The sequence below is a fragment of the Ptychodera flava genome, chromosome 8 (assembly GCF_041260155.1).
Source record: "Ptychodera flava strain L36383 chromosome 8, AS_Pfla_20210202, whole genome shotgun sequence".
Taxonomy (NCBI): domain Eukaryota; kingdom Metazoa; phylum Hemichordata; class Enteropneusta; family Ptychoderidae; genus Ptychodera; species Ptychodera flava.
Window position 1 is genome coordinate 8,201,168 of NC_091935.1, and position 21,521 is coordinate 8,222,688.

The window sequence follows — 21,521 nt, forward strand, 5'->3', positions numbered from 1 at the left end:
ATGGGTGGATGTGTTCATGACACCCCTGAATGCCATACTTTTGGTATATTCCCACTGTTTGAAATAGCGTGGAAGAGTCTATTTAACAAATTATCAGAAACACCAAGAGCTCTAAGAAACCAATGAGCACAGGACATTTTTGTCATCCATTTCACAGTGTGAATAATACAGTTACTTACCAAAATGTATGTGAGTAACAGCACCATATTGGAACTGTAAAGATCTACGTTGAAGACAAAGTATACATTATTACATTATATTTGATAAGGTGATGTGGCTAGAAAGTTTTCCAAACTGAATAGTGTTCTCAAAATTCACAGGGTATTCTCAGGTCAAAGAGCACTGCAGTAGTTCTCTATATTTTTCCTTCCTGTGTAAAAACAAACACAGAGTAAGACTTGAGTCCCCAGAGACTCATTCACAATTCACCATTCTTTCTTTCCTTTCTACAAAGAATATCAACATCCAGTCCCCCTTCCTCCCACCTGAATTGTCAGTTTTTCACGTCAAACATTCCGCAATTCCCCTGCACCAGAAAAGCAACAAAACACTCCACTCCACACGTCTCCACTCAACACGAGTAACTGCAGTCCCACACTTTAATACAACTCTTTGATTAAACAGAAAAAAAAAAAAAAAAAATCTTCCGCAGTAAAACTTTCTCCGGGTGGAAAAACACCCTTACTTATGACAAGGGTTGTGTATCACCAAACAGGAGATAAGCACTTCTGTAAACTTTGCCAGTCAGCACACAACACCCCAACCTGTACTGGGTCCATATTTAGAACTGGTGTCCCGTCACCGAAAAATAAACAGCACGTCCCATGTTGATGGGTTGTACACAGTGTACTCGGATATGGGAACATTTATAAAACACAGGCACTGACAGCACATAAGTAGACAGCTAGATCTATGGATTGTTTGACATCAAATGTGGGACTCAGTCTGATCTTTAATGGACTAACAAAGAAGATCCTCTCTGAGGCCATCTTCTGCAACCACTGTTGATGGAAATGTTGATGAGAAAAACTGGAACACACATATGGCTAACCATATTACTTGTATTTTGGGGCGAGTTAGCTCTATTCTATCTTGCACAGATTCCCGCTGTAAACTATATCCTGCGGTTATACCATGGAATCTGTACTATATTAGAGATATAAAATCAAAGTTTACATTTAGTTTTGAAATATTTGTAGTTCATAAACATGTCTGCAGATGAAACTTCAAAAAAAATTCCTAAACAATTTTAAGCAATTAGCAATTTTTTTTTTTTTTTTTTTTTTTTTGGGGGGGGGGGGGGGGGGGGAGGGGGGGGTGTTAGTGGAAGTTTGAATCACTTAGTTGACTAATTTTTTGTCATTTTCAAACTTTCATCAAGGGGGTTGGGGGTTGGGTGAAGGTGAAAATGCAACAAGTGTTGTATCCAAAGGAATGCTTGAACTATAAATGGTCCCTTTGGTGGACAGGTAGCATAGTGGAGTATCACGACAGTTTCTGCTGATGGGACCGAAGGACCAGGGAAGCTGTGTGAGGCCCAGCACTGACAATAGATGACCTGGATCTATTTGTTGCTGTAGCAGATAACAATCATCATTGCTTATCTCACACAAGAGATGATTGCTTTGAGTCATTCTCTGTCCTCTAGAATTGAACATCACAGCAATGTAGCAAATTGTCCATCCATGACATTCTAGGCATGACGGTCTGTCCAACAGGTGTCTCAGTTTCGTATTTTATCCTTGGGCAGCAACAACCATGTGTTTTGCAGCTGACAATTCCCTGTGGAACTGATGTTTGAAAAAGTACTCATTTCTACATCTGCTGCCTTGTCAGATTTCAAACTAGAACATTCACATCATTAAGTATAGAGTTTAGAGGATTTTTTGGCAGCAAGGACACAAGATTAGATAATGCTTTGAAGTCTTTAAAATAAACCTGTTTAAGGTTTCACGACACTAAAATTGATTTTGGCAATCCCTTCCCTATCATGAGTGATGGACAGAGATATTATCTTGGGTATTTCAATTTTATAGGCTGTCAACAATGATTGGCCACACATCGAAGTTTTCATTAAAGTTATGCAAGTTGACAAATGTTGGCTTTTAAGTGATAAGAAGTACCTACTGGCAGGCCTGATTATGATTTTAATACCTGCAAGTCCTGATTAGACAGGAAGTTCTGTATTTGAACAGTGTAAGAGCTTCTACTGGGCCAACACAAAGTGTGCCGCTTGTACCACATGTGTTTTATTAATAGTTCACATCATGACTCAGGTATTTCACGTGATGCAGGTATTTTACTATTGAAGACAATATTGATGACTCGCACCATTTCCATCACTGATCCAAACAGAAAGAATACCGCCATCTGGTCTGACCATATAGTATGGTGTGAGAGCAGTATTGTGAAAGCATATTAGAAGCCTAGCATCGTGTATGTTGAGGAGAGAGAGAGAGAGAGAGAGAGAGGAGAGAGAGAGAGAGAGAGAGAGAGAGAGAGAGAGAGGGGGAGAGATAGACAGAGAGACAGAAACAGAGACAGAGAGACAGAGAGAGAGCATGTAGAGCAGACAGCTGCCACTGTTGGAATGGGTGGACAGAAAATGTAAAAGGTCAGCACTGAATACACAACTCAGCACAGATTACAAAGTTTGGACCACGTAGACACTGACTGCTGCACGTAGTTACAGCATTTTCTGTAAACTTGCTCAGCAACCAGGGAAGCGCTCGGAATGTTATGAATTTTGTATCAGTATATATTCATATGACTTTTATAAACTTGACGAGAGTGACTGCAACTTTATCACAACACCAACTGGAAAACGTACATAAGTAAATACGCATTAGATAATGTTTTGTTTTCTCTGTTATAGTCAATCATCAGTGGCTGCACATTCTCCATTTTGCTTCATCATATTTTCAAATGTCATGTTTTTTGTGGGCAAGTCACCACAAGATAAGACTGATTTTCCTCAATGTCACCATTGATTCGGCATCTTTGCCCGTGGTAGACCTGACCATCGGAGTGTAACTTTCTAGGCACCTGGAGTACTGAAGGTTGGGTGGCCCTGTCATCAACTACACTTGCAGCCCTTGCAGATAAAAAACTGTCTACGCCTCAGATTTGCAGAGCACTTTGTAGTTGACAATGAGGAGCATGGCACATACCATCTGATACAGTACTGATTGTCAAAGTGTGCTTAGCACTGACAACCTGTCTTCGGCAGGGTGACATAAAGGGTTTATTATCAGCGACATAAAAAAGTTGCCATAATGTAGTGCATGTACATGACCCTATAATTGGTTGCTAACTGCTTCCATGTGCAAACACTGTTAATATAAATGACAGGGTGTGAATGGAGTAAAGGTCAGGGTAACGGCAATTTAGGAGAAAATTTTACCAGCATTTGTAAAAGACAAGAGCTGTACCAAGACCTCCATTTTCATAAGTAACTTAGCAGCCGGTGTTTATGTTTTCCACAATTAAAATGAATCCCTACCTATACCACAGGCTAATTCTAGAAACCAGGATTGCTGCAGGAAAAACTGAGTTTTGACGCAAAAATAAAAAGTGTGGGCAAAATCTTGTATACTTTAACTTACTTCAGAGTGTTTCAGATGACTGTTTACAATCGGCGGATGAGTCTTGCCGGGTACCGTAGTGAACACAGTGGAGCCTTTAAAACTCTGTATAATCACCCTGCGAATTTCCTCGACTCAGTACGTCTTTCAACAGCAAACTCAGCTCCACGGCAAACAGCTTTTCTTTGTCACCAAGCCTGGAGTTTGGCGAAGAAAACAAGATGTGTAAGGCAGGTTTCCATGCACTTCAGAGAAAACACACAAATCCACCGACAAGGAGCAAGGCAGCTGAGAGGGGACAACCGGCTTGGCTTTTGTTTCACTATATTGACTGGTGTGTCGGCAAATAGGCTTCAACTCACAAATCAATGGAGTGCAAAGTTTACCCACATGGGCGGGGTTACATACACTGGCTGTTCCAAAGAGCGGGAATTCAAAACTTTTTATTGTGTGTGTTCATTATCAAGATTACCGTACAGATTTGGGGAAGATGCTCACAGTCCTCTGTGCTTTGTCAATGAAGCTTAAACACTGAAAATAACAGACTTAGCTGCATTTCCAGAGATAGCACAAGTTTGGTGGTCTGCTAAGAACTTTCATTACCTTAAATGTCAAGTTCAGCTATATTCTTGGTGGTTAATTTTCTACTTATTTACACAGAGTGTCTATTTTTAAACCTTTTATCTCCTTCACAATGAGCTTGTCTCAAACAGCATTGTTCTTTCACACACCAGCTCCGTCTAAAATACACACTGCAAACTAAATTAAACCATTGGCAATGATGAGATTCTTGTAATCCAGCTTGACTGACATTGTCCCAAGTTTAATTGTCTATGTAGGATTGTGACAGTGCATCTGCTCTCTCACTCACAAACTCTCTAAAGTCAATTTCAGAGTTTCTAGAAATTTTTTCCATCAGTTTTACATGGAAACAAGTAATTTGAAAAGTGTTCTTGCACCACAGCCATTGGTACATCAAGTCTAGCTTACAGGGCACACGGCATAGTGGCCAGTAAAACCATACTCATGTCAATAAGTGATCTTTTACACTGAACACTAGATGGTAGAGTGTACATTTGATGGAAAAAGTTCTTGCTTCACAAAGCAGTACAGCAAAGTGACTGCTTTCATCTTCAAATATTTTTGTTCAAGTGTACACACCGACATTATTTGTGACAGCTACCAATTGTAATGATAAATCTTGATTTTTTTTCTGATTACTGAGACTTAAGTATATTCCAAGGTCTGTACTAGCTTTATAAACATGATGTACTGTATAGAACATGTGTGCAATGTTATTGTTGACAAATAAATTCTTGTGCTGATTGCAACAACAATAACACGGATACATACATAGAGGCTGTGTTGAATAGTGGATACATTAGACAGCAAATTCAGTAGAAAACATCAAAGTTATAATGGAGTTTCAATGTTGGGACATTTAGAGAGACTCATGGACATCAGGAGTTTGGAATTATCATCAAAGAAAGTGGATATCTGTATGACATTACACACTGTAAATGGATATAAAGGGCTATTGACCATGACCTTGGTGGCTATGACAACCATTCCTTTTATACCAAATTTTGTGCTCTTGGGATTTTTTAGGACAGGAATGTTTATCACAGGTACATGAAATTAACACCCTGTATCTTAGGGGGTCTGGCAAATTTGTTCCCATACCACCCTGTACAGTGGTGTACATGTGCAGACAAAATGCAACACCACCTGTAAATAAGGTCATTTCCATGGACGGTGTAGTGTATCCATGGAAGTCAATATCATTGCAAGTGCTTTGTAAAATTTCAATACTGCATGTATGCTCTGGGTAACCACGGTATGGTAAAGTGAACTTTCGCAATCACTACAGTGGTACATCATATACTGGCAGTGTGTATCAACACTTTATTGCGTATAGCAAAACCTAGCACTAGTATTTAAATATTAAGTTTATTATTCACATATTTTATTCTTTAAGTCACATGGCAACATCCGACAAAACCATAAGAATTTCTGCGTATGATGCTATTTCCTGTTACACAAAGAGCACATGGTACAGTTACAAATTTGCTTTTTTCAATATCGTGATGCAACAAGCACTGTCGCTATGCATCATCTACAAAAACCACGGCAACAGATTTGTCGTTCGTGATTAGCTAAAACTTGCAAGTCATGTTCATTTCAGTGGCTGCTGATTTGTCAGCCAGCGAAATCTGACAAACACACATGATTTGTGTTGGGGTATTATCAGCACTATCAAAACATAAATATGCCATCATTTTCATATCATCATATGACCAAGTCCCGGGGTGAAAGTATGCTGGTATTGGGTCAAAGGTTAAGTACCGTTCCAAATCCTGTGGAAGATATACTGGGCTCCTAAATCAAAAATAATACACCTTAATAACTTGCAACAACTTTATGAGTATAAAGTAGGGCACTGTACTCTGTATCTGGTGTTGATTTCTAATACCCTGTACACAGAGTATTCCCTGCATCTCAGGTAACGAACAACAGCCAATGAAAAGTATTCCTCACTGTCTTGAAGCTGACTAACAAAGCTCTCTTTGGTGAATCGAATGACAGAGTGACAAGAGTGAAATCACAGAGGGCTTTGGCGGTGTTTGAAAATCTAATTTTGGAAATGCGACTGTGCCGGGGCTTATTTCAAAATCCGAGGTGGCATTGCGACACCCTAGGAGCCTATAATCACACTTTGAATCTGAGTCAAGTAGCAGTCAGCATAATCCAGAATACAACACTTTGCTGTCTTTTCTTGCAGTCTATGCATGCTATGGGACTTATACTGTTGCGGTTCATTTGCCATTCACTGAAGTCCCGTTGTTGTAAAGTAGGCCACTCAGTGACTTGGCATGGATGCCGATCCAGCTATGCACACTATTCTGTTGAAATATTAACACCAGAATAGCATCTAAGAAAACACTGTTAAATGATGCATGATGTTAAAGATGCACTGTCAGCTCTTGGGAGATGGTGAAAATGAACATGTGAAGATTGTCTTTGCCTCCTGAGAGTTGATGCATACCTTTCAGAAAGAGCAGCACAAGAACCCTCTGTTCTACAATTCATTTTTTTCTCTTTTCCGACATATGAACAATTTTTCAAACTCAGTAGATCAGTAAACAATTTACAGTGAAGACCAGTAAACACTGAAACTTAGAAAATCACAATTCCTGAGAACAGAACCACCAAGAGCTGCATCAATAAAAGCAGGTGCAATGAAATTAAAAATCTGTCTGCAATTTTTGTCAGCAAAAGCAGTGTTTCATGCCTGATGCTATATTTAGTCACAAACCTATGATTGCCATCAGCCTGTTTATTGTGAGTATTTTTACATGGCGTCTGTACATGACTGACTATCATGTTCCTGATCTCTTATCCATCATGACTTCAAGGAAGAACGCTACAAACAATTCTTTCAAGTATACCACTTTCCTTCCCAGATCTTCATCACTTCAGCTAAAGATGGAGCGTCTGAATAATGGCGTAGTACAAAAAGAAATCTGGCAGCCGAGATACTCATGATATGAATATGGGTGGCCGTCCAGTTGGAAGCTTAGTATGTGTCAACAATAGACCCAGAATGCAGAGTATGTACATTCTATACTACCCATAATACCAAGAAAACTTTCACGTCTCTTTTCCCAGGATACCCTCCACTTCCTGTCAGTTCTAATATATCAATGGTTTGTGACCCAATCGCATAAAGAAAACAGCAGTCTGTATCAACTATCATCAAGGGTTTTTTTTTCTCCTAGCAAATGACAGTAAGTGTCTGGAGTCTAGATCAACAAAGATTCCATTCATGTTACTAATACACTGATGACTGCCTTTTGATAACAATCACACAGGCATGATCTGACACCTGTTTGGCATGTGGACACACAAATCAGAGTCTTGTGAGAAATCGCTTTCTGAATGGTCATCTTCTGGTTCCTGTTTTGATCCTATCTCATATCTTGACACCTAAAAACCTATTTTCCATTAAAAATAAATTGCATGGTATCTGTTTTTGATAATGTCAATATTGCAACAAAAAGGCCCTTCTATTGCTCAAAGCATCATCTATGGGGTATGCATTTATGCAAAGTGTGAATAAGTTTTGCATATGCAAATTCAGGGATCACTTATTATCTCTGAGAATTAATATTCATGTACCTTGGATCATGCACTACATACAAAGGCTCATCATTTTTAAACAAAAATGAATTTGATGAATTCTGAAATATTTATTTTGATGTAGATATTTGACTTGGCAATTGAAAGTTCCTTTGTGCTATGAAGGAAACCCTGTTCAGCTAAAAACCCCACAGAAAACATACATACATACGTACACACAGACACCGCCAATCTACCATTATAGCTCTCTTTGGTATATATACCAAATGTGAGCTAAACACAACATCCTGGCTATCATGAAGGTTGTATGACATACATGGTCATTGCAAAAAGAAATGGTTGACTGATTTGCCTTAACATCATGCACAGATCACTGGACAAAGAGCCCTGTAGATCTGAAAAGTCTTGAAAATGGGAGACTGGTTATCAAGGAAAAGTGATGCAAGATATTATCCACATGAGGACTGAGTGCATTAAAGTGAGGCAACAGAGAGAACTTCTCCAAATGAGTGGATATTAGAGTCAGTAAAGCAATTTTACTTGGTTACTTGTATTAGGACATTCTTGAAGTGGTTGGATAAATTCAAGGAACAACAACAGCATTATAACCTTTAGTGACCAGTACATCCCTAGCACAGTAGATGAGTTCAGGATATGTATATTAAATATAAAAGCAAATAAACTTTCCTTTTGCAAAATTTATGGGACTATTTCATCTTTCTTTTTAACCATAATAAATTTGCAAGGTCACATGTGCTCATAAATGAAGGACATTGCCACTTTGAATTACGATCATAAACACTTTGGACCCCTTAACTAACTCTTCATCCACAATCCAGTGAACTCACATTGTTTTGTTGCACTGTGGGAAATACTCAGCCTGGGTGATTTCAATAGTATGAAATACTGTCTCTTGGCAATAACACAGCTGTTAGTTTTGAAGAACAGTCTGCCTGGGTGATAAATTTCCCTTGGAACAATGCACTGGACGATGTCATACTTAACAAATGTTGGAATAGTTGCTAAAAATACGTTTTTATAGATTTTGAAAATGGGGCCAATGGGACAAGGGATGGAGAAGTACTGAACTTGAAATGATGAATGTATTACAAGCCTAACTCGCAATCCAGCTATGACTCATGTTGGTTTTTTCTTCCATGCTGTGAATGTACTCACTCAACAGTAGAGAGCATGCCAGGATAAATTACAGCTTTACAGCGATATCTCATTAATACACTGTAAAAAGCACTTGGATTGATAATTTAAAAATTTTCTTTTTTCCATTCACAATGCTCCGACTGCCTTGATGTAATGTATTTTTATAATGATCTCAATGATATGATATTGGTGGAATCAGTCAGTGACTGTTTTCATCTGATACTACAATACATACATGTAGTAGAATAGAAATTCAGAGCACACAACTAGAAAACCATTCAGTATATTTCATTCAATACCTTTGGGTGCTAAATATAAATTGACAGATTGCTTATGAAAGGTATTCTGAGAAGATTAAAAAATTATAAAAATAATTTGGATTAAAACTCAGACTAAGATTTCAATAGCAATTTTGAGTCATAAGTGACCAGTGAAATGGACACATAAATACTTTGCCAGTACCCAAGTGACTAGTATCATGGTCCTGAATATTTATTTCAAATTATGTCTATGTTGATAATTTTGGCTGGCACTGAATGCTCATATGTTCTAAAAGCATCAACTCAGGGGCATTTGTGCGTCAAAATATGACAACAGTTGACTAAATCCATTTCAAGGAACTGTGTGAAGACATTTTTATAATGGTAGCAAAGGACATAAAATAGTGAGTTTGCCATACAAATACCTAAACGATACGTGAGGCTAAACTAACTGATATATGACTTCATAATTGTTATTTGGTGTAAATTCACACATAGCCCTAGAAACTTAAAATAGAGCTGCAGTAATGCATGGAAGAATGGTTGATATCATCATTGGTGAAGTTGCTATCCTGGGGAAGAAATCTTGGAATTACAAACTAAAATTTCTATTTTTGCCAGGAAATCATGCTTCCATGGTTAGGCGTCTTCAAAGCAAACTGTGTACATTACAACATTGTAGACATACACACACATCTTCATTTAGCCTCATTAAAAGTTGAATCAAATTTCCTTTCATTAAATCTGGTATTTTGTTTTTCCGGAGTAATGAGTGAAATTCCTAACAAGGTAATGTGAACTACGCATCAAGATGGGAAAGGTCACACCCAGGGACTTGATAAAAATAGTCTTACGCACTGCCTATACTTTTATAAGGTTTACACTGCATTCACATTAAGCTTAACAAACTAATAACGGCACTGGTTAAGAAACTGTCATAATGTTTTTACTGCACCGACACTATTCATGCAAAACCTGCATGTCTGGCTGATGCCCAAATATCTCCACCACAAACACTAGGCATGTGTTTGCAATATTTACACACAGGAAGGAAATCGTTTAATTCCTGTGAAAAGCTCATAATGTCCGGATGATATAGTTAAAGAGCATAAACTGTGAAAGACACATCTACGTGGACGGCATAGTTTGTAAAACGTGAAAGGAAATACCGTAACACACAGCAACAATCCTCGTCTGCAATCGCATAGGGAGATTATTGGCAAAGCATGATGCTATGTGTGTCCACTCACGTTCCTTTGCTTCCAGTCAAGATATTACTCTTACAAGCAGTCGCCAGACTTCACCACAACCAGGCATCATGTATTTCAGATAGCATGCATGGCTGCATACACACACACTCGAATAGTAAAACTGAATGTGATGTGATCAGTGAAAAAAGCAGGACTCGGCCGTTGAAAGCAGGGGAGATGGAATAAATAGAATAAAGGACTCTAGCAAAGGTGATAGTTTGTTGAATGATGCATGTTGATGTGAATTGTTCAGTCCTGGTTCCTTTTTGGAAAGTTTCCCAATTTCGTAGTAATGTTTATAACAGCCAGTGCACTATCCGGCAAGAATTGATGGGAAATGCAGGACTTTGCAATGATGACTGATGGAATGATGCCGACACCGACGGAATGATGACTGATAGAATGATGCCAGCTGAAGGAGATCTTTCAGATGCAATACTGACTGGGATAGAATCTTGAAAAATTGATTTTTAATCCTGCAACACACAACACATATGACAACAGCAATTAAGATGGATTCACAGACGGACGTCTAAAATCTTTCAAACCATAAATGATTTATGAACTGCTCCGTCTCTAAAACAGGAAGAGAAAGCAAATTTTAGAAAAACCACACCGATGACAAAAATTACTGGCCACAAAACTGTCTACATCACTCTTGACAATATAGGGTATGTGCACACAAAGTTGGACCAACTGTCATGGGGCGATCTTTTCTGGCAATGCATCAAAAAATTCCAATCTACAAACTCAATTATAAACCATTAATATGATAATCCATATCCTTCAGCAAGTGGAAATGTGTTTTCTCCCTGATAAGACCACACAAACACTAACACTTTGAAGCACGCGGTCTATCTGTCACTGGGGACAGACTTTGGTCACATCTGAGTCAGTGTTGACGTCAACACACCTAACCTGCCTTGAGTATTGGTGCAAATTATCACGTTTACCATCACACTGGTGAAACCCAGTCCATAGTCAAAAATCTTCTTCCAAGCCACTTATCTTTAATTTTGGATGTTTTAAAAGTGCAGCCTGTTCAATGTGTCTGTAAAAATACCCTTAAGTCCCACGATTTGAGTTCCCCTATTATACGACTGATTGTGAAAAATTTCTACACTGATGTGTTGGTAGAGGAGTGTCTAACTTTAATATTTCTACCAAACAAGATACCTTTAAATCTCAGTTCAGAAAACTATTTGAAGTTAGTTGTTGCAGTAAAATGATCCTGCAACTAATGGCCATCTTATATTTTTCACCTCCAGACACAATTTTGATTGGGAGATAAACATGTTAACTTTAAGTCCAAAGCAAATCACTACAGTGGTTGAAATGGGTGCCTACAGGTAGAGTGTACTATGAACTGCCGTATTTTCCCCTTCCTGTTGTCAGACTGTTCCGTTTTGTATCTTTTGTTTACGGAGCTTAGCTTTTTATTATTTTTTTTGTAATTATACATTAATTCAACCTCATCTCCCCTCTTCCTTTAACTGACTGGTGTACATCAAAACATGGCATCCAGTTAATGTTTCTCCAGTTCAAAGTATGAGCTGTGAAAGACTTACTGTTGTCTGTTTGACAGTATAAAATGTAAATGTTCACGTAATTTCATACCTGACAGCAGAATGACCTCTTGATATTTGTATCCATATCTCTTGTGTGCATGTACCAGTGTGTATGAGCATGCGTGTGTGTGTATGAGTGTGTGTGTGTTTGTGTGTGTATAAGCATGTTCATGTATGTATGTACATACGTACGTACGTATCTACATACGTACGTACATACATGTATGTATGTATGTACGTACGTACCTATGTACACATGCACGTACATACATGTATGTATGTATGTATGTATGTACATATATGTATGTATGTATGTATGTACATACATACCTATGTACACATGCATTATGTACGTATGTATGTATATATGTATGTATGTATGTATATATGTACATAAGTATGTATGTATTAAAGTATGACATGTGTATGTGTATGTATGTATGTATGTATGTATGTATGTATATATATGTATGTATGTATGTACAGTATCTATCTATCTATCTATCTATATGTATCTATCTATGTGTACGTATACATGTATGTATATAAGAATGGGTGTACGTATTGATGACTGGATGAATGGGTAAGTTAATTTGGACAATAACGGAAACTTGAGCATGTTCATGATAAATAGTAACTTGTCAAGCTGAATGGATGGAGAGAGCTTAAGCTTGTTTAAAGCTTCCAGATGCGTTTTTTCCTTTGCTTAAGATTCAAACCATATGTCATAATCATCAAGTGAGTAAGAATTCAAGAATGGTAACACTGCCTGCAGGCCCTGACTGGCAACACTTCCTACTAACTAGACAAAACAGACCTTCACATTACCTTCCGTCAAAACTCCAACAAAAAGCATCAATCTCACTTACTGCGCGATAATGTCACACATTATCCAACACTTACGCTGTGCTCTCTTCACATATCTGGAGGGGTTACCATGGTAACCGTCCCTCTCCTCATCAGCGGTGATAACCTCTTGGCACGTTGCAAGTTACCAGAACGAAAGAGTCCTTTATGGACAAGATTAAATGAAAACCAACGCGCTGTCTCAGCGATAACGAGACTGATCCGCTGAAGCGCTGTTAAATTTGTTTTCATTTGCTGAGATACAACGGGACAGTGATAGTTTTGACAGGATCTTCAGACTAACAGCGCAATTGTAGAGATTTACCATGGACATAACAGTTGCTTGTCTCAGGTTTTTATAACACTGCAGCCTAGCAAAACACTAACAGCAAAGTAGAGAGCAAAGACAGAGATTAGATTAAAAGTGTTCGCATCTTCATGCTATTATACACATACATATATTCAGAAAAAGAGAACCTTTAATTCTGTTCACTGCATTTAAAGATAAACTTTGCAAAGAGGGCCTACAAACAGTGGAGCAAAGATATTGTGATGATTGAGAAGATACAACTGAAAGCTGAGAGACGCCTGATTATATAACCATCGTTCTGAAAGCACTGTAGGAATCTGTTGGGAATTAAGTCTGACATTTTCGAAACTACTTCACGTGAAAAGATGAAAATTTAGAGTGCATATGTACTGGAAGAAACTAACGTTTGCAATTGCTGTAAGATACAACAAAGTAAATGTATCACCAAAGATATTGTTCGGAAGTTACAGTATACTGGAACGTGTACACAGTTTACTTTCAGGCCCTCAGAGAACACGCATGCAGAGTTTGATAATGTCAAGCCTCAGGGATACACACCATTAAATTATCCAAGAATCCAGCTACACGTCTGTGTTTGTCTTAGACGAGGCTTTGCCAACTTTGAAGGAAATATGTTTCAGACAGAGCAAAATTTAGTCCAGGCTCTACTCCGGTCAGATTCAGCTTCAATGTCCGTAGGCATTGAATGTGTATTTGACCTCTACGTCACAGATACACTGTGCAATGATACTCTCCACACTGCTGGCAATCAATTGAACACGCCATGCTAGTTATTGAACTCCAAACATAGCATGCATAGACCGATGCAGGGATGAAAATTACCGACTACTTGACTTTTAATTGAGTCAGCGACGAGTAATTCTTGGCTTACATTTGTACTTGCCTACTTGCATGTTCCCTACCACTGGATCATTTTCCTTGACACAAATCAATTCCATTTTAATTACCATGGCATTTGCCTTAAACAGAAACAACAAAGTGCTGGATCTGCCCTCCTAGCAAACACGCAACAAATTGAGAAGATGCACGCAAATCTGAAATATTTTAGACTGAAACGGTAAAACCCGAGGGTCATTTGATTTTATATCAGCGCAGAGGTGAACTGAGATTCATTGCTTCCGTCTAATTTAATAATAAACCAATCAAGACCAGGAGAATTTAGAAGAGGTCAGATTAAGACTCTAATCAACTACAGCTCTACAGTAACTGCTACATAATATTTTCATGGCCATAAAAACATACAGCTGTAGGCATTCTAATTAGCGCTTGTAAATAATCTACCTAGAACCTTGAGGGCACAGATTTGGCATCTATGAATATTATTATCTCCATCAATTGGCATGACTAGGTATTCATTATACCATGCTTTCTTATCTTGGCCAATGACCACAGCAAGAGGTCAAGCTATTTTTGTTTTGCATCTATCAATTTACTATTTTTAGTTTTTATAAGTTTGCCCTATTTTAGAGTCATATTCTCTCTCTATGGTTTAGAGTGCTATGTAATCCTAGATATCGTTAATACTGGTGACTCGTCACTGATGTGTTAAATATATATCACTCAAAATCAAATCTAGCCATCAAATTTAAATAAAAAATGAGTGTTTATTCCAAACCTCTTATTAATATGAATTATAGTAGCTGTACCTATCCTGCAGCAGCAAGTCAATATTTATTGCTTATTCTCAGACATTGATTTCTTTTTTCAATTATGACAGACATAAACTGTGAGGAAATCCCTTTATTCTAGAGAATTGGGAATATCACATTCACAAGGAGTTTGACAATGATCTACAAAGAATTGTGTGTTTTCATTCACTATAAAATATACCTGAGTTCTACAGAAAATCAAACACAACAGTCACACACCTACGATTGCAATGTGGCATAGAAATTCAAAATCACACATTCCATTGTCCATCAAAAGCATGATCAATTTGAAAGTTTCTTGTAAAAGCTGTCTGACAGTAATGTTGTATAAGCTGGCAGAGAAGAAAATTTACGAGCATCAAACAGACTGTCCAACAATTCCCCATTTGAACTTTCAGAAACCGATGTCATTCACAGCATCAGTTGGGCAGAAATTCCTTTAGTGGGTACATAATATGCTGTCTGACTATATGTAACTATTTCTCCATCTGTATTGCCTACATGTAGTTTTACAAATATCTTCGTCTGCATTGATATACTGCGTGTATCTTACTCAACATTTCTAAATATGGAAGGGCGTGCCGGTGGGGGTGTTGTGACATTTTCCCCACCAAAACAGCTGTGCTGACGGCAAAGGTCGTGCGAGGTCAGCATTTTGCTGACTGGGGACCTCATAACAAAATCCTATGGGTCTGATGTATTTCCTCTGTGGTGAAATTTCATTTGAAAACTAAACAGAGTAACTTGATGGGGTCAGATGTGTCTATGACTGCATTTATACAAAAGAAACATCAGCAACTGCAGCTTTCTCGATTAAAAAATTTTGCTTTACTTCAAAGTGCCATATTATCATCAAAGCTTTGTGCAAAACTAAACCTCAAAAGTCCCAATTCAATCCACAACTTACACATCAACAGTCTTTGAAGTTGGTACTGAGAAATTGAAAATATTCATCATCAAAACAAACCTAAAAATCCTTTACCAGTCCTGTAAAAGTGTAAAGGGCTGTTTTATTTTTTTCTACAGCGATGTTTTCATTTGATATATCTCACCGGGGCGGGCAGTTAAGTCAATGAGTGAAGACTTTGTACATCAGTAAAATTTTTACTTCACAGCCTTTTTTTGAGATAAACATCATTCATTATCTACAACTTGAATATCACCATCTGGTAAGCAGACAAGTACTGCAGCTGAAGAACAGAAAGATCACAACCAGCATGGGCAGCTGTTTCCACAGATCAAAACAGCTAATTTGTCTCTGTGAAGACATGAAGTCACCACATAAAAAGTCCTTGATGGCCGTTTGATTTTACCGTGCTGACTGTGCTAAACTTGCAAACTGCAATCAATTTCCAAGAGGGGAGAAAGACTAGCCCCTCTCTATAGATTCCCTTGTGCGTAAACATCCACTGCCTAGAGCAAAAAACCCTGTACCACTGAGACAGCAAGGCTATTCTTAACAGTTAATTAAGTGACGCAGAAGGAATACATGATTTTTGATCACCACATTTAGCACAACTCGAAAATACCATCTTGAAAGGCGGTATGATTAAGAGTTTCAGACTTCTCAGACCAATTCTCAAAGAAATGATCCAAGACATGCGGAAAAGTTGACTTACCGTTCAGAGTCTTGTTCTTTCAAAATCTTGCACTGTGGTAAGAATAAACTGTACAGTCGCTGGAGATCTTTCTGAAAAAAAATTCTCTGCCGACAAGGTCAGACACTTCTGATATATCCCTGAAAGTTCATGCAGAGTTTCCGCTGGTAAATTGGATACACCTTTGGAAAAAGCCTGCAATTGAAGGGGAAAAAATGGAAATGTGTGAATACTACATGATATTAATGACATCCTGTGGTCAGAGTGCGGAGCGTTCAGTGATTGCTTAGCTGCCAGAAGACTTCACCGCTTGTATAGTGTTGGATTTCAAACTTCCTATCGTGTGAATAACTTCAGAAATTGAGTAGTGCAATGTTTTGAGTCCTTTTGCAGCCACGGTGGCAAAATAACCATCGTTGTTAAACTTTACCTCTAATGAGCACTCTTGATAGCTCTAGAAATCTGAATGTCCTGCATCACCCAAGATGGCCGCCCCACTACTGAAATGCCTTGAGAGTAACTTGCGTATGACGTATGTGTGCCATCCCACTCTGTCTATCATGTTAGAGATACCCCTCGAAAATCCACAGCAGATAAAAATACACATGCACACAGCTGATATACTGATGACACAGATGACTAATTTTATTATCACTTTTACTGATCGTTTTAGCACATCAGGAGTCAGTGCAGTGGAAAGATATTGCATGTCTCAAGTTTCCCCTGACGTGATATCCATTTTATTGGTACACATGAGCACAGTCACAGAATATTTCAACTACTCATGCAGTGTGCCAACCCCTTTGTCCAATACAACAGGTGCACATTGTTTAAACCTGCATTGTGTAATAACTGTTATCTTTTATGAGACCACTGTCACAGACACATCATTAATTATCATTCTGGATAATTGACAAATAAAAATTCATTCATGTATAGGAATCATCAAATACAAGTATATTAGGATGTGGTCTCACATACATACATGTAGATATTTTCTACAAATCAATATTTTGTTTTGTTTTTATGATGGACAGATACAGCAGTCATAACTACTGATAATTTACATATTTTTCCTCTGTATCAACAAGATTTCTTGTTCTATCCCCATCATTACAATGCATTTCCTCTCAGTACAAAAGTATAGCTCAACTTATTCCGGTTCTTAGGCCAAATAAAAGCAATACCTATTTTCTTTTTATCTGTTTTTTTTTTGATGACCACTGCTGTATGAGATTACTGTAAGAGTTTACAGGTGTTTTTCTCTTCCTTGTGGCATTTTATGGGTTGAAGGAAAGGCAGCTCCAGTATACACAGTCTATTACTGGTAATTTCATACAGGTTAGATCGTGTATTGGCTGGCAGTTTGTTGGGGGAATTTTGCTTAGCATTTTGTTCGCAAAGAAAGGAGAAAAGAGAAGCTGAGGACAGGTCTTGAAGTGATGCTGGTGATGAGCAGAAACAAATCTCAATTTCGTTTTTGCCGTAATACTACTAAATAGGGTAACACCTTGACACTGCCCATCGGTATGAACAACTCATCATACACACTGAACAGCAAGTACAGAGTTCAAAGTCTACCAATGACCAGTTTTGGGAGCTTTATCACAGATGGTGTAAATCTGCGCTGACCCCAATTTGTGCTCGAATGTAGGCCATGAACAACTTGCACAGTTTGATAATGAACTTTGACAATGTCATGTTTGCATTGACCTTAGTATAGGGACAAGCTTGTATTGACATGTCAGAGTCCTGTAAATTTAGTTTCTATCATCTTATGTACACAGTACAAACACAGCATAGAGCTAACACTTGTGGAGGTTGAGCTTTAAAAGGTACTACTACTAGGATTAAAATAGGAACAAATTAAACAATCCAGGAATTTAGACTATTGACCCAGATTTTATTCCTTTTTTATTCCTAGTTATCAATTTGTATTATCACTCCCCCCCACCCCCACCCCAACCACCACCACCCTCCTTCACAGATCCTGCAAATGACATGAGGCAGAGTGATGTACTTTCCTAAACTTTAGGTTGACTTATCCTGGATGATTTATCCTGGATGATTTATCCTGGTTGACTTATCCTGGTTGACTTATCCTGGTTGATCCTGGTTGACTTATCCTGGTTGACTTATCCTTGACAATGTACTGAGATTCACAACAAAGAAATTGGTAATTTATCGTCACAATGCTTCATTAACACATCATTTCACACAAATCACCATTGGGTTGGAAGTTCAAATCTGGTTGATGTTTCAGAATGGCATCAACAAAAGAAACACTTTAATTGTTATTAATCTGTGTGCTGGTTTTCAGCTCAGTAAACTGTCACTGTCATATCAAACAGAAGAGGGTAATTAGAGTTGGAAATCTGAGAAATCTTGTTGGAGATCGTTTTAGTTTCTCAAACAGATGAGCTTGCCGATTTGGACAGGTGATACCATGAATATGCGGCCTGATGCAGAATGGAAACAGAGAAGATACAAAACACAAGACAGAAGACAACCAGATTCACTTTGCTGTTAATTCTGAGTACTACCAAATGTAAAATTCTATTAACTTGCCCAAGTATTTCTATCTAGGATACATACAAAGGTTTACACGCTGGTTTTGTACTTTTGATACTTGTAAAAATGACTGGATCCCGGGCTGGATGCTGCACAGAAGGCAAATTTGCAGACTGGGTGTTGGTTTTCCGATGGGATAAACAGTAGTTAAATTTATGAGCTGTTGACACATCCCCTTCCGCTTGCCACTAACTTGTCCTTACAAAAGCCATGAAAAAGACATTTTTGCAACTTTTACGGGGAACCTTGAACGTCTGCACGTAGCTGGTTTCTGAAGAATCTGACTGCCCTTTGTACACGTTGCATAACACATCAAGAAGGTACAACATATATCATCCTCTTGTAGCAAGCATCTTTGTGATGCAAAATACCGACACTTGCCTCAGGAAGTGTGACCATGGAAATGAAAAGTTGCTGAAAGCACAGTTAAGCCATTTATCCCCACTTCAAAGCCAGCTATCCAGTATCCTCAGATGTTTACAACAAACATGGTCGATGTCATGGCAAATGTCTTAATCATTCCTGTTTCAAACTGAGTATTGCCAGATGTGTAAGATTAACCTTCAAATCATAAAAAGTATAGAAGGGCATCTATCAGGCCCTTGTTAAAAATTGGCAGAAATCACCGTTTTTCATACCATTGACAGTAAACAAGAGTTGCTTTAACCATGTTCATACATATAAGTGATAGCTGTGTGAACATATATCGAAAATAGGTTACGGAGGGGGGTACCTTAGTCTAGAATCTATCTGGAAGTGAAATAGGGAGGGGGTTTTATGCTTGTATCTCACAAAGTTATTCCTGAATTCCAGCCTGAGAGATCGGAATTACCCCTACACAAATATTGAATGCCCGTAGCAAAGTCCTATTGAGGTAAGCACAGTGCATTCCATTCACCGTAAACTGTCTTACTGAAAGCATAGGGCTGCACACAAAAGTTTCTGTGTTGCAGTTTCTCGTACAATGACCCTTCCCAAAATATCACTTTCCAAACAGAAAAAAACACCCAGTCCTTTTCAATAATATTTGAGTAAAAAACCGACAATCTAACAATCCTAAAGCATGCTTTTATCATTTCCATGCTGTCCGTGTTGTCATATTTGTCAAATGGTGAACAACCTGATATTTTGCCATATGTATACCAGGTAGCTACAATACAAACAACATAATTTTTGTAACTTCTGGCACTCTTGGTGCTGAGACTTCTAGGTCAGTCCTTTATTGCAGAAGAAGATTTTATATGGCCATATCTACACACATAGCTTCCATTGTCATGCTTGTATAGGTCTGATGGAATTTATCACGTGGCGTCTCAAGAGGACCTAAACCTGTTTAGTACCATGATGTACAAAGGAAACAACTAGACCTTGTGAACTCAAGCGAAAATATGTGCCAGGTTTCTTTTATACTTCCATGAGAGTAAAATAACGGGATAAAGTGTGCTAGATGTTAGTATGATTGTGAAATTGGTGATTACCGTACATTTAATGGAAGAAAAAACATTCTCACATTCTAAAAGTATACTGCTGTGTACTGTTACCTGTGAAAAATTTTCAGTTTGGATATAACAGTTTGCTATAACTTGGACTTACTGTTCAATATGATATTCAGATTGGTTTGTACTGGGATTGAATGCTGTGCCATCAATTGTTTATGTAAAATTATTTGCTTAGGTTAAAAATATTACTCAGTCCGACATCCTCATGAAGAGGAAATAAAACTGAAATTTGCAGTGCCTCAGAACATGCCTGAAGATATTCAACAAACTCTGTTCATAATGAGAAGCAACTGCAGAGGATAAACACTGTATCTTTCTCATAACAGACAACTGACAGGCTGCAATCACTGAAACAGACTTGATGTCTGATATCATAGAGGCAAAAAAAATTAGATATTCTTGGGTGTAAGTCATGAATTAACAACCAGAAATACAAATTTCTTAAATATGTTTAGTGTACACTCTTACATTCAATGGTAAGTCATGGCTTTGATCTTGTAAAATTGACAAAACCTTGCTTTCTACTGAACAGTACATCATTTTTAATGATAAACAGTTGCTCTCAGTGTAGGGCGAATTTTCTGAGAATACAGCCTTCGATGTCCAGCACCAAAGCGACACTCGATAAACTTACATTGTGTTTATCCTTGAAGAAAGAATATTCTTTCAATGAGACACCAGAACAGCACTACATTGAATTATGCCGGACGACACCTTGCACTGACAACTCATTAACTTCTGTGCCTGAATAACCACAAAGACAGACAAACGTCTTACCTCTCAAACAAAGTCCACCTGACCAGTAACACATGTGACCTTATGGTTTCTGCCGATAGTTAATTCCACACGGTAACCACTAACTTCACTGAGAAGATATCTGCCGATAGACCTATAGACCAGTCTTGAGGTCCACCCTACCTACTACTTTCTTTTGGAATTCTGAATTATTTACAGGGATGTCACCTCAGGGTGAGCACACAAAATGATCCACAGCAGTTTCTTTGTCACGTTTGTGGCATGCAAAGGTCTGCGATGATTAAATATCTTGTAGTGTTCAAAATCCTTTC

The 21,521-nt window shown here is 38.1% G+C and overlaps 1 protein-coding gene across 8 annotated transcripts in view; it reads right to left on the reverse strand.

Moving 5' to 3' along the window:
- The window catches only part of LOC139138376 (KN motif and ankyrin repeat domain-containing protein 1-like), a 103,062-nt gene that overhangs the window by 36,717 nt on the left and 44,824 nt on the right, over positions 1 to 21,521 (reverse strand). For 4 of the 8 annotated variants that reach the window (XM_070706738.1, XM_070706730.1, XM_070706734.1 and 1 more), the window contains 2 exons: positions 16,406 to 16,579; positions 3,606 to 3,781 (listed from right to left, as the gene is read on the reverse strand). The gene's annotated coding sequence lies outside the window, so the exon portion shown is untranslated. Of the gene's footprint in view, positions 1 to 3,605; positions 3,782 to 16,405; positions 16,580 to 16,814; positions 16,934 to 21,231; positions 21,454 to 21,521 lie in introns of those variants that run through there. The other 4 variants (XM_070706736.1, XM_070706731.1, XM_070706732.1 and 1 more) reach the window with 3 other exon arrangements.